General features: G+C 37.2%; 1 long non-coding RNA gene across 2 annotated transcripts; it reads left to right on the top strand.

The window, feature by feature from the left end:
- Positions 1-595: 595 nt before the first annotated feature.
- On the top strand, positions 596-11,671 carry LOC133961330 (uncharacterized). 2 transcript variants are annotated; one of them, XR_009921982.1, is made up of 4 exons: positions 596-1,071; positions 4,003-4,195; positions 5,121-5,225; positions 10,768-11,671. It is a non-coding gene; the product is annotated as an uncharacterized LOC133961330 (long non-coding RNA). The 2 variants fall into 2 exon arrangements; XR_009921983.1 differs by lacking the exon at positions 596-1,071 and adding an exon at positions 3,424-3,490.
- The last annotated feature ends 289 nt before the right edge of the window (positions 11,672-11,960 follow it).

Below are 11,960 nucleotides of genomic sequence, written 5' to 3' on the forward strand. Positions count from 1 at the left end.
ATAAACAGAGGCCAGAATAACAACAGCTGAAGCCACAGCTCCAAAAGTAAACAATTTCGTCACCAATCAGGACGGGCAATGCCAAATGAGCACATTCTCATTTTCTTTTTGCAGCTTCTCTGCAACCATAAAACTACAGGATGGAGACATTTGGGCTGGATGTTCCCCTCAGAAATGAATCAGCTATAAAACAACAGCATGATACTACCAGTCAGGCCCACAGGGCATGGTTGTTGTTGTTTTTTCCAGAATCACGCTGTGCAGATGTGGGAAATGATTCAGGATGTGTGTGACCAGTATCCCCTCCTCAAAGTCTCCGACCATACGGTGGTTAAACTGCGCCTTATTAGTTATCTGCTCAGCTATCACAGCAACCTGCCGCGGTAAATAAAACTGAGGAGGTGTACACACTCTGTCTGCAACTGCTATAATAGAAATAAGTGTTGCTATTTATATCACGTCAGAGAAGAAAAATATTATAATTGCAGTATCGCTGCTGGCGCTGAATGTGCTGCTGTGGGCTTTTGGGCCTTTCAGTGGCTGGTTACTTAGCTTTGATTGTGTGTGTGTGTTTGTGTGTGTGTGCGTGTGTGTGTGTGTGTGTGTGTGTGTGTGTGTGTGTGTGTGTGTGTTCTGGTAATCATCACGCGATGGGGACCGTTGACTGTTTACACAGTCACGTCATGGGGACCGGTTGCGCTTTGGGGACCAAAATCCCGGTCCCCATGAGGATAACCCTTTTAAATGACTACTAGAGCTACTCTGAAGGTGCCCGTGAAGTTTTAAGCATTGGCCCATACGACATGTTTTTTGGTGAGTGTGAGTGTGTGAGCATTGCTCATTGGTGGCCCTACTGTTTCTAGTTAGTACTGCACCCACTGCTTCACACACACACATCTTCCAAATATGGTTGGGTGCCACCCACTTCCTTGTCCCCATTAGGAATGATTCAAGCAGCGAGGACATTTTCAGCATCAAGAGGTAGCTATCAACAGTAAAAGAAGATTATTTGCTGGAGAAACTAGCTAAGAAGATAAGAACATGTGCAGAGGAGCAAAAGTAAAGCATAAGGTAAGCACAGTTGTATCTTAAATAATTATAAGCAGTGTTGAATCCTCAAATTGCATGTATTACTTGTACCTAGCTAGCATGATTAATAGCTCTGATTAGCTACAAAGGCTAAGTGTAAGACCTCAAATGTTTTACTGCATTTCTATTACTACTTGCATGCATGATGCATATGTGTAGGAGTTTATGTAAACTGAAGGAGACAATCAAGTCAAGCATTTCTGAGTTTTGAGTCTCATTTTGTTATGATGAACTTAAGATCAATATAAGCCCTGTTATGCTATATTTAGTATGTTTAAGTTAATTAATAGAGAACATTATAGAGCACAGGTTTTGACTATAGTCAGACAATTCAAATTACAGCTGTTCTCATTTTACACAGTACCATTATACAGAATAATTTAAGTCTGACTGTAGCTTCCGCTGAGGGGCTTTAAATTTTAAACAACAGAGGAAGTGTAACCTGGCTGCTCTGGATAACCTCTATATGGAAGCTGGTTATGAACCGGCCCTTTTAACTTATTTTCTTATTTAACATGGGCAGGTTCATGTGGAAGAGGCAGAGCAGGTTATTAAAGAAACATGGTCAGAGGCATAAATCTGGAATTAAATGATAGAAGATTAAATCTAAAACCTGCAGTTAAGTTAAATTAGCTACAATCACAAATGACAAGTCACTAATATGATAAAATGTCTAGAATAGAAAAGTAGAGCATTAGGTTATTAACGTCAGGCAAATAAACAGGTAAAAGCTGAGAAATTTTACTGTGAATATTACTTTTTTTGCAGATAGAAAGTTAAAGTGTTTGTACAGCTAAAGCAGGGGAAAGAGAAGTTCTTGTGTGATGAGGTCAATGTAATTGAAAGGTGTATTTGTATTCATAAGGCGGTGGTCTAGTGGCAGAAACTTGGACTGTGGGCAGAGAAGGTCTCTGGTTCGTCTCTGGTTCGACTCCACAGAGAGACAACCAAAGACGAACCTGGATTGATCTGTCCAAAAATCCAAGAGTCTCCCTGCCCTGTCTAGTGCCCCTGAGCAAGGCACCTTACTCCCCCAACATCTGCTCCCCGAGCACCGTACATGGTCGCTCACTGCTCTGTGTGTCCTGCACCAGATGGGTCAAAAGCAGAGATTAAATTTCCCTTCCTTCATGAGTGTGCCTTTGCATGTCTGTGCATGTGTTTGAGACAAATAAATGCATCTTAATCTTAATCTTAATAATATTGAATAGTCTATGGATAATTCTTTCATGGTTTTCATTTAACCCACTTCTGTTCTGTGTTGCCCTGGTAGATAAGAGAAAAGGTCTCAACACTACCAGTTATTATGTGGGAATAACACCACATTTGTTGAATTTAAATGAAGTTAAATAGTGATGCATCTATTTCCCGTATAAAATCACAACAGAAAATAGCTGCTGCTTTGTTTTCCTTCTTACTTTACTCTCTTTAAGTTGCTTTTAAACATGCACTGCAATCTGGATGATACCAAGAGACTATCCAGATAGGGGCAGTTTGTAAAAACGCAAACGCTCCAGATAATCCAGAGTTTCTTCTGTCACCCACCCAGTAAAAACTCTGCAGATTGTCCGAATAAGCCATTGAGAAAATACAGTAGGAGATTATCCGGAGGATTCAGAGCCGGCGAGTAGGCAAATTCATAGTGTTTTTAACAGCTCACACACGTGAGACTGGGATAATAAAAATATCTCAGCATGAAAAATCTCCCTGTTGACTCTTTGTTGATAATGAGGACATATTCAAATGCTTGTAACATTGGTGTAAATGCAAAACTAAATACAATTACATTCTTTTGCCATCATCTTTGATGTGCTGTAAAAAAAAATACTATGCTCTCTGATACTGAATTTATCATCATGTCATGCCTCTGGCTTGCTCTACCCAGGCGCCTCCTCCTGTCTGAATTCTCCTGCTGTGTTCTTTATATGTGAAAGCCAAACTCCTTCATAATTATTCAGACATAATCATCTCTCATTTAAGGTGTTTTCAGGCATGACCTGCAGGTAAAATCTAAAGAATTGGCTTTAGATTTGACCCGGTTTAGCTTTCACACATGCACAAGACAGATATACGGTGCATATATGTTTGTAGATGTGTATAGTTTATGCAACAACGCACAGGAGTATGCATCATCCTGTAGGCAGGAACGTTACTCATGACAGAGAGTGAAGGAGAATGTTTCTGTAGTTGAATTTTGCAAGAAAAACAATCCTCATGAGGTTTTAGGCAACAACAACAATTTTTAGTACCACAAAATCTTACTAAGCAAACAAATCAAACAATAATTTTAAAGTAAACTCATTTGTTTTAATCTTTTCCTTCAGAAATGCCACTACGGATCAGCAATTCAACATGATACACATCTGCAAATTAGAGGTCCAGTATATTTATGCAGCAAAAGGTAAGGTGGTATCTGCTGTAAATAATCAATAAATAATTATCATTTAAAATCAAAAGAAAAGCTCCAGAGTACATTTAATAGGGACTAGAATGCTGCAGTGGTCAGTTTTGGTTTGTTTTGTAGTATATATTAGCATAAACTCATTGTCAAGAGCCGTACATGGTCGCTCACTGCTCTGTGTATCCTGCACCAGATGGGTCAAAAGCAGAGATTAAATTTCCCTACCTGCATGAGTGTGCCTTTGCATGTCTGTGCATGTGTTTGGGACTAATAAATGCATCTTAATCTGCATCTGCATTTTAAGGATATAATAAGTGATGCAGAATCCCAGAGAAGGAGAAAACTTTACCACCCCTGATGTGCTGCATTCATGTTTGCCTTCAAGTGAACTTAAGAATTCCTAAACTACACTCCATCTACTATTTTAAGTTATAGTAAGTGGGGCTCTGGTTTTATTGTGATATATTGTGACATTTGTATTTTTTCTTTTTCAATTTTTCCAATTTCTCAAGTATTGATGCCTTCAGAGAAGATGGCTCAATTGGGTGACAAGTTAATGATGAACACAGACGTCCTTACTCCAAAATGAAAAAAATTGGTGTTAATGGAGAACCCCACCTTTGTTTATTTGCCCTGGATGACATCAAAGAAGGAGAAGAAATCGCCTATAACTATAGAGGTGAAGACTGCCCATGGCAAACACAGGTATGTAGCACAGAACACAGCAAATACAATGAGTCAAGTATCACAACAAATAGTAGAATGAGAAATATGTGGACCTAATTTGGCTGTATTAATATTGTTATAACCATGTACACGTTACATATACAAAAAATACCAGGATTGTCTATCACAACCTGCTTTAAGCTGCTATGTATGAGCGACCACTTAGTGTAGTGAAAATAACAGGAACATGAAATAACAAACAGGAATCTAATTTACAAAAGTTTTAAGAAGCTATTGAAGGTCAGTTTAGATCATTATAGATATTATGTTACTGAACTGAATGATCCTCTATTAACACTGCATCCTAGCAGGGTTGTCTACAAACCTCTGCAAGCAGCCTGAAGCTCTGATTTTGATTTATATGTGAAATAGTGCAGAGTGTCCAAACTTTTCAACTTCCATTGGATGAATGGAAAAGTCATTGATTCACCTGCATTAGCATAGATGATATTAGGATATTATAGGTTTGTCACTTTAGTGAATGCAAACAATAGCATTGGTTCATTAGAGATCTCAATAATGTTTTTACAATGACATACCCAGCAAAACCTTTTGTCGCTTGTGTTTACATCAAAGACTACTGATGTCGCTGCAGGTTTTTGCGATGACCACTGGTTATGTAACAGCTCTTGGAGGGCTGTCCCAATTAGATGGGGAAGATTTCAACCTCTGTTTCAAGGGGAAAGAATACCCTCGAAAACAAGGGGTAGGGTTAGGGTAATGGGTTTGGGCATAATTAAAAAGCATTGAAATGCTATCACTTTATATGTTAAAGAATCAGGGTCATTTGCCAAATGTATCCAGTCCTGCTTATGACATGGATGTAATCTCAAAACTTTATCTGAATAGAAATATTAGAATATAATATAAGTAAATCTTGGGAACGTTTTACTTTTGTTTACAGACGACCAGCATCACTGTTAACACCATGGAGGAGGATGATTCAGATCCTGTCCACTCAGAGAGTCTGATGGCTTGTGCCTTTGGGCCAAAGACACCACCTGAAGAGGTAAATTCATGTCCATCACTGTTTTATCATTATATGATCACTCTTTGTTCCGAGTTTGTGTAGAAACTGTGTGTGAACAATTAGGTAAAACTTGTACACACAAGGAAATGCAATGTTTTGTGTAAAATGTCCCCACAAAGCATGTGTTAAGTTGTGTGAACGAGAAAGAGCTTCGCTGGTCAGAAGAAGAAACTGTTTCAGAAAAATTTGATAAAACTGGTCCCCACAATGAACTATAATGTAGTGTGCAAAATGTCCCCACAAAGCATGTGTTAAGTTGTGTGAATGAGAAATAACTTTACCGTACAGAAGTTATGTAAATTGGTAAACAATGACATTTCAATTATGGCATCTTGAAGGTTAGTGGTAGAGGTATATTCATGGTCGATTTCAAACTTCACAGTATTTTCTTTCTTGATAAATTCTCACTCTACATTTTGGAGTCACGTGGTCCCCACAACACACCTTCTGACAGTGTGCAAGTAGTAACTGTTTTTGAAAAGTTAGATAAAACTGGTCCCCACAATGAACTATAATGTTGTGTGTAAAATGTCCCCACAAAGCATGTGTTAAGTTGTGTGAACGAGAAAGAACTTCGCTGGTTAGAAGAAGAAACTGTTTTTGAAAAGTTAGATAAAACTGGTCCCCACAATGAACTATGATGTTGTGTGTAAAATGTCCCCACAAAGCATGTGTTAAGTTGTGTGAATGAGAAATAGCTTTACTGGTCAGAAGTTATGTAAATTGGTTATACAATGACATTTCAAGTATGGCATCTTGAAGGTTAGTGGTAGAGGTATATTCATGGTCGATTTCAAACTTCACAGTATTTTCTTTCTTGATAAATTATCACACTACATTTTGTATTCACGTGGTCCCCACAACACATCTTCTGACAGTGTGCAAGTAGTAACTGTTTTTGAAAAGTTAGATAAAACTGGTCCCCACAATGAACTATAATGTTGTGTGTAAAATGTCCCCACAAAGCATGTGTTAAGTTGTGTGAATGAGAAATAGCTTTACTGGTCAGAAGTTATGTAAATTGGTTATACAATGACATTTCAAGTATGGCATCTTGAAGGTTAGTGGTAGAGGTATACTCATGGTCGATTTCAAACTTCACAGTATTTTCTTTCTTGATAAATTATCACACTACATTTTGTATTCACGTGGTCCCCACAACACACCTTCTGACAGTGTGCAAGTAGTAACTGTTTTTGAAAAGTTAGATAAAACTGGTCCCCACAATGAACTATAATGTTGTGTGTAAAATGTCCCCACAAAGCATGTGTTAAGTTGTGTGAATGAGAAAGAGCTTCGCTGGTTAGAAGAAGAAACTGTTTTTGAAAAGTTAGATAAAACTGGTCCCCACAATGAACTATAATGTTGTGTGTAAAATGTCCCCACAAAGCATGTGTTAAGTTGTGTGAATGAGAAATAGCTTTACTGGTCAGAAGTTATGTAAATTGGTTATACAATGACATTTCAAGTATGGCATCTTGAAGGTTAGTGGTAGAGGTATATTCATGGTCGATTTCAAACTTCACAGTATTTTCTTTCTTGATAAATTCTCACTCTACATTTTGGAGTCACGTGGTCCCCACAACACACCTTCTGACAGTGTGCAAGTAGTAACTGTTTTTGAAAAGTTAGATAAAACTGGTCCCCACAATGAACTATAATGTTGTGTGTAAAATGTCCCCACAAAGCATGTGTTAAGTTGTGTGAACGAGAAAGAACTTCGCTGGTTAGAAGAAGAAACTGTTTTTGAAAAGTTAGATAAAACTGGTCCCCACAATGAACTATGATGTTGTGTGTAAAATGTCCCCACAAAGCATGTGTTAAGTTGTGTGAATGAGAAATAGCTTTACTGGTCAGAAGTTATGTAAATTGGTTATACAATGACATTTCAAGTATGGCATCTTGAAGGTTAGTGGTAGAGGTATATTCATGGTCGATTTCAAACTTCACAGTATTTTCTTTCTTGATAAATTATCACACTACATTTTGTATTCACGTGGTCCCCACAACACACCTTCTGACAGTGTGCAAGTAGTAACTGTTTTTGAAAAGTTAGATAAAACTGGTCCCCACAATGAACTATAATGTTGTGTGTAAAATGTCCCCACAAAGCATGTGTTAAGTTGTGTGAATGAGAAATAGCTTTACTGGTCAGAAGTTATGTAAATTGGTTATACAATGACATTTCAAGTATGGCATCTTGAAGGTTAGTGGTAGAGGTATACTCATGGTCGATTTCAAACTTCACAGTATTTTCTTTCTTGATAAATTATCACACTACATTTTGTATTCACGTGGTCCCCACAACACACCTTCTGACAGTGTGCAAGTAGTAACTGTTTTTGAAAAGTTAGATAAAACTGGTCCCCACAATGAACTATAATGTTGTGTGTAAAATGTCCCCACAAAGCATGTGTTAAGTTGTGTGAATGAGAAAGAGCTTCGCTGGTTAGAAGAAGAAACTGTTTTTGAAAAGTTAGATAAAACTGGTCCCCACAATGAACTATAATGTTGTGTGTAAAATGTCCCCACAAAGCATGTGTTAAGTTGTGTGAATGAGAAATAGCTTTACTGGTCAGAAGTTATGTAAATTGGTTATACAATGACATTTCAAGTATGGCATCTTGAAGGTTAGTGGTAGAGGTATATTCATGGTCGATTTCAAACTTCACAGTATTTTCTTTCTTGATAAATTATCACACTACATTTTGTATTCACGTGGTCCCCACAACACACCTTCTGACAGTGTGCAAGTAGTAACTGTTTTTGAAAAGTTAGATAAAACTGGTCCCCACAATGAACTATAATGTTGTGTGTAAAATGTCCCCACAAAGCATGTGTTAAGTTGTGTGAATGAGAAATAGCTTTACTGGTCAGAAGTTATGTAAATTGGTTATACAATGACATTTCAAGTATGGCATCTTGAAGGTTAGTGGTAGAGGTATACTCATGGTCGATTTCAAACTTCACAGTATTTTCTTTCTTGATAACTTATCACACTACATTTTGTATTCACGTGGTCCCCACAACACACCTTCTGACAGTGTGCAAGTAGTAACTGTTTTTGAAAACTTAGATAAAACTGGTCCCCACAATGAACTATAATGTTGTGTGTAAAATGTCCCCACAAAGCATGTGTTAAGTTGTGTGAATGAGAAATAGCTTTACTGGTCAGAAGTTATGTAAATTGGTTATACAATGACATTTCAAGTATGGCATCTTGAAGGTTAGTGGTAGAGGTATATTCATGGTCGATTTCAAACTTCACAGTATTTTCTTTCTTGATAAATTATCACACTACATTTTGTATTCACGTGGTCCCCATAACACACCTTCTGACAGTGTGCAAGTAGTAACTGTTTTTGAAAAGTTAGATAAAACTGGTCCCCACAATGAACTATAATGTTGTGTGTAAAATGTCCCCACAAAGCATGTGTTAAGTTGTGTGAACGAGAAAGAGCTTCGCTGGTTAGAAGAAGAAACTGTTTTTGAAAAGTTAGATAAAACTGGTCCCCACAATGAACTATGATGTTGTGTGTAAAATGTCCCCACAAAGCATGTGTTAAGTTGTGTGAATGAGAAATAGCTTTACTGGTCAGAAGTTATGTAAATTGGTTATACAATGACATTTCAAGTATGGCATCTTGAAGGTTAGTGGTAGAGGTATATTCATGGTCGATTTCAAACTTCACAGTATTTTCTTTCTTGATAAATTATCACACTACATTTTGTATTCACGTGGTCCCCACAACACACCTTCTGACAGTGTGCAAGTAGTAACTGTTTTTGAAAAGTTAGATAAAACTGGTCCCCACAATGAACTATAATGTTGTGTGTAAAATGTCCCCACAAAGCATGTGTTAAGTTGTGTGAATGAGAAATAGCTTTACTGGTCAGAAGTTATGTAAATTGGTATACAATGACATTTCAAGTATGGCATCTTGAAGGTTAGTGGTAGAGGTATATTCATGGTCGATTTCAAACTTCACAGTATTTTTTTTCTTGATAAACTATCACTCTACATTTTGTATTCACGTGGTCCCCACAACACACCTTCTGACAGTGTGCAAGTAGTAACTGTTTTTGAAAAGTTAGATAAAACTGGTCCCCACGATGAACTCTAATGTTGTGTCTAAAATGTGTGAAACATGTTTTTTCTAGATTGTGAATCCAGAATTAGTTTAGCAGAGCAGACACAACTTTGATCTCAAAAATTCTTATATGCACTTTTACTAAATTATTTATTGCATATGTGCCTTTATTTTCAGATTATAGACTTCAAAAAATGAAACTGAGACTTTTGTACCAAAATTAAGACGGCCTACAATAACTTTCAGTTGCACTTCAATTTTTCAAGTTGCTGCAATTCGATAGTCTTTTTTTTTTCAGAACAGTCAAAATATTCTGCTTATTATAATATAAACTGCTAAAATAATCAAATTATGACACAAAACTTGCAAAACAGCACAAAGAATAATTTCTCATCTACCTGTTACAGCTCTACATAATTATAATCTTTTCATTAATTTTTTTAGATGAAAGACACAGATCTGGAAGATTCTGAACTATTTGATTCGTCATGAGAGAGTGCAGATGATCACGTACCAGATACCATCTCCGAAAGTGACAGTGACAGTGATGCTTCAGTTCAACTAAACTTTAAGAACACTTTTCTGCCTCTTATTGATCCTGATAGCTCAATGGGCCCCACTGTCTGCGATTATACAACACCAGACAACATGATTTTGGATGGTCAAAACATTACACCTGAAGCCCCCAGAGCAGTAGAAGAACCCCGGTCAAGTCAGACTATAAAGGACATCGTTAGATAGCAGTCATAAAAAAAAGGCCAGATCAGAGACTGTTGTCAGTGTTGCCAACTTAAGATGTTGCCACCAATACTTTGTCATTTCAGACCTTTGCCGCATAACTGTTGCTGCCCCCATTTAATGTAGTTTTATCTGTATATTCATGCCTGCAATAATCAGATAAAGGGTTGTTTGGCTGATTCTAGAGTCTATTAGGTGCTTAAAGAAGGACTCATAACAGTTACAGTTTTAATAGTATAAACATACAAACAACAACTAGTCCCTATACCAAACACCTGACCTACGTCCTCACAATTCCATAGTTAGTTAGATTAATGAGTGAATCAGTACATTGTATTTATTTATCCAACAGATCCAACATTTTATAAATACAGTTTTTTCTTCATGACAATTTTGAGAAATTTATGTCAGTGAATGTGAGTCCATGTCATTGATCAGAATGAACAGTTTATTTGTTATTATAACACAGCATGTTCAGCTTATAAGAAAATGGCATCAAAATCCTCTTTCCCATTGACAATTTCAGTCAGAATGCACATATCAGTGTTTTCTTGGCAGAGTAATTGTATATTTTAGTTTTCTTATACTGTAGAAGTTAGTTTATACTTTATAGAACTTGTAACTTTGGATTATAACTCTTACACACTTTGGAGTCCTTGTATTTACAAATGTGTTTTTCCGACCACTTAAAGGTACAACTGCCCAAAAGAAGAAAACACCCTGGAAGGAGACAGACGTGAAGGCAGTGGAAAGGCACATGAATCGATTCATCACATCTTGTATTGCTCCAGCAAAGTTTGACTGTGAGAAGTGTTTAAGGGCTGATCCAGAAGCTCTTAAGGACCGGAGCTGGCAGAATGTGAAATTCTACATATATAACCGCATTACAGCCAACAAGAGGAAATTAAGTAAATAATGGGAAGATTACCACCAGTAAGCGGTTGCCATGTGGTTGTCTGAAATTAAAAATATCTTACAAATTTGACTGAATAAGAATTATTCTTTGTAGGGATATAGATAGCCCGTCACTGTTTGATAAGTTTATATTCACTTCAACCACATTACACTAATAGTCCTATCAAATTCTGCTTCATTGTAAGGCGTAGTTCATGAACAGCAAGATTTTCTGTACAAAGTGATGCTTTGCATCCCTATCACCATTTACAGGTATCATGTTATATCTCTACATTTTCTATCAACAACTTTTGTTCTTTTTTGCTAGACTTTATTAGTTTTAAACAAACAGCTCTAACAAATGTAATAATGGAAGGACTTACGGTATCAGTAATAATGTATATAAAAATGCTTTTTGAAGCATGGTCCCCATTAGTCTTATAACAAGTTGTGTGAGTCATGCAAATGATATGTAAATGAGGTCCCCATCAGCCATACCTACCCGTTTTTTCTAAGGTCCCCATTTTGCACAGTCAAAACACTACTTCATGAATTTAGATATTTTAAGGTGTGTATGTACTAACTGATTTTTTCTTAGTGTCCCTGATTTTTTTCATACTTCCACAACCTCTAGAAAGGGTGGTCCCCACAGGTTATGATAAAAAGTGCACGCCCCGCAAACCATGGAAACCAGTATGTGTGTGTGTGCGTGTGTGTGTGTGAGTTTGTGGCAATAGGTCCACAAATCACTGCCCTTCCTGACCCCGGTCCCCGATTAGTCTCTTCTTCTCCTGGTCACAATTGTGGAAACAGAGACACAAAGTTTGTGTGTGTGCAGGTGCATTATGGGGACTTGTCATCCTTATGGGGACAAATGGTCCCCATAATGTAAATCATTACATTTTAAGGTAAGGACACGTTTTTGTGTTAGGTTATGGCTAGGTTTGGATTAGGTTTAGGTTCAGATTAGCTATCCTAACCTTAACCCTAG

This window comes from Platichthys flesus, chromosome 9 (genome assembly GCF_949316205.1).
Source record: "Platichthys flesus chromosome 9, fPlaFle2.1, whole genome shotgun sequence".
Taxonomy (NCBI): domain Eukaryota; kingdom Metazoa; phylum Chordata; class Actinopteri; order Pleuronectiformes; family Pleuronectidae; genus Platichthys; species Platichthys flesus.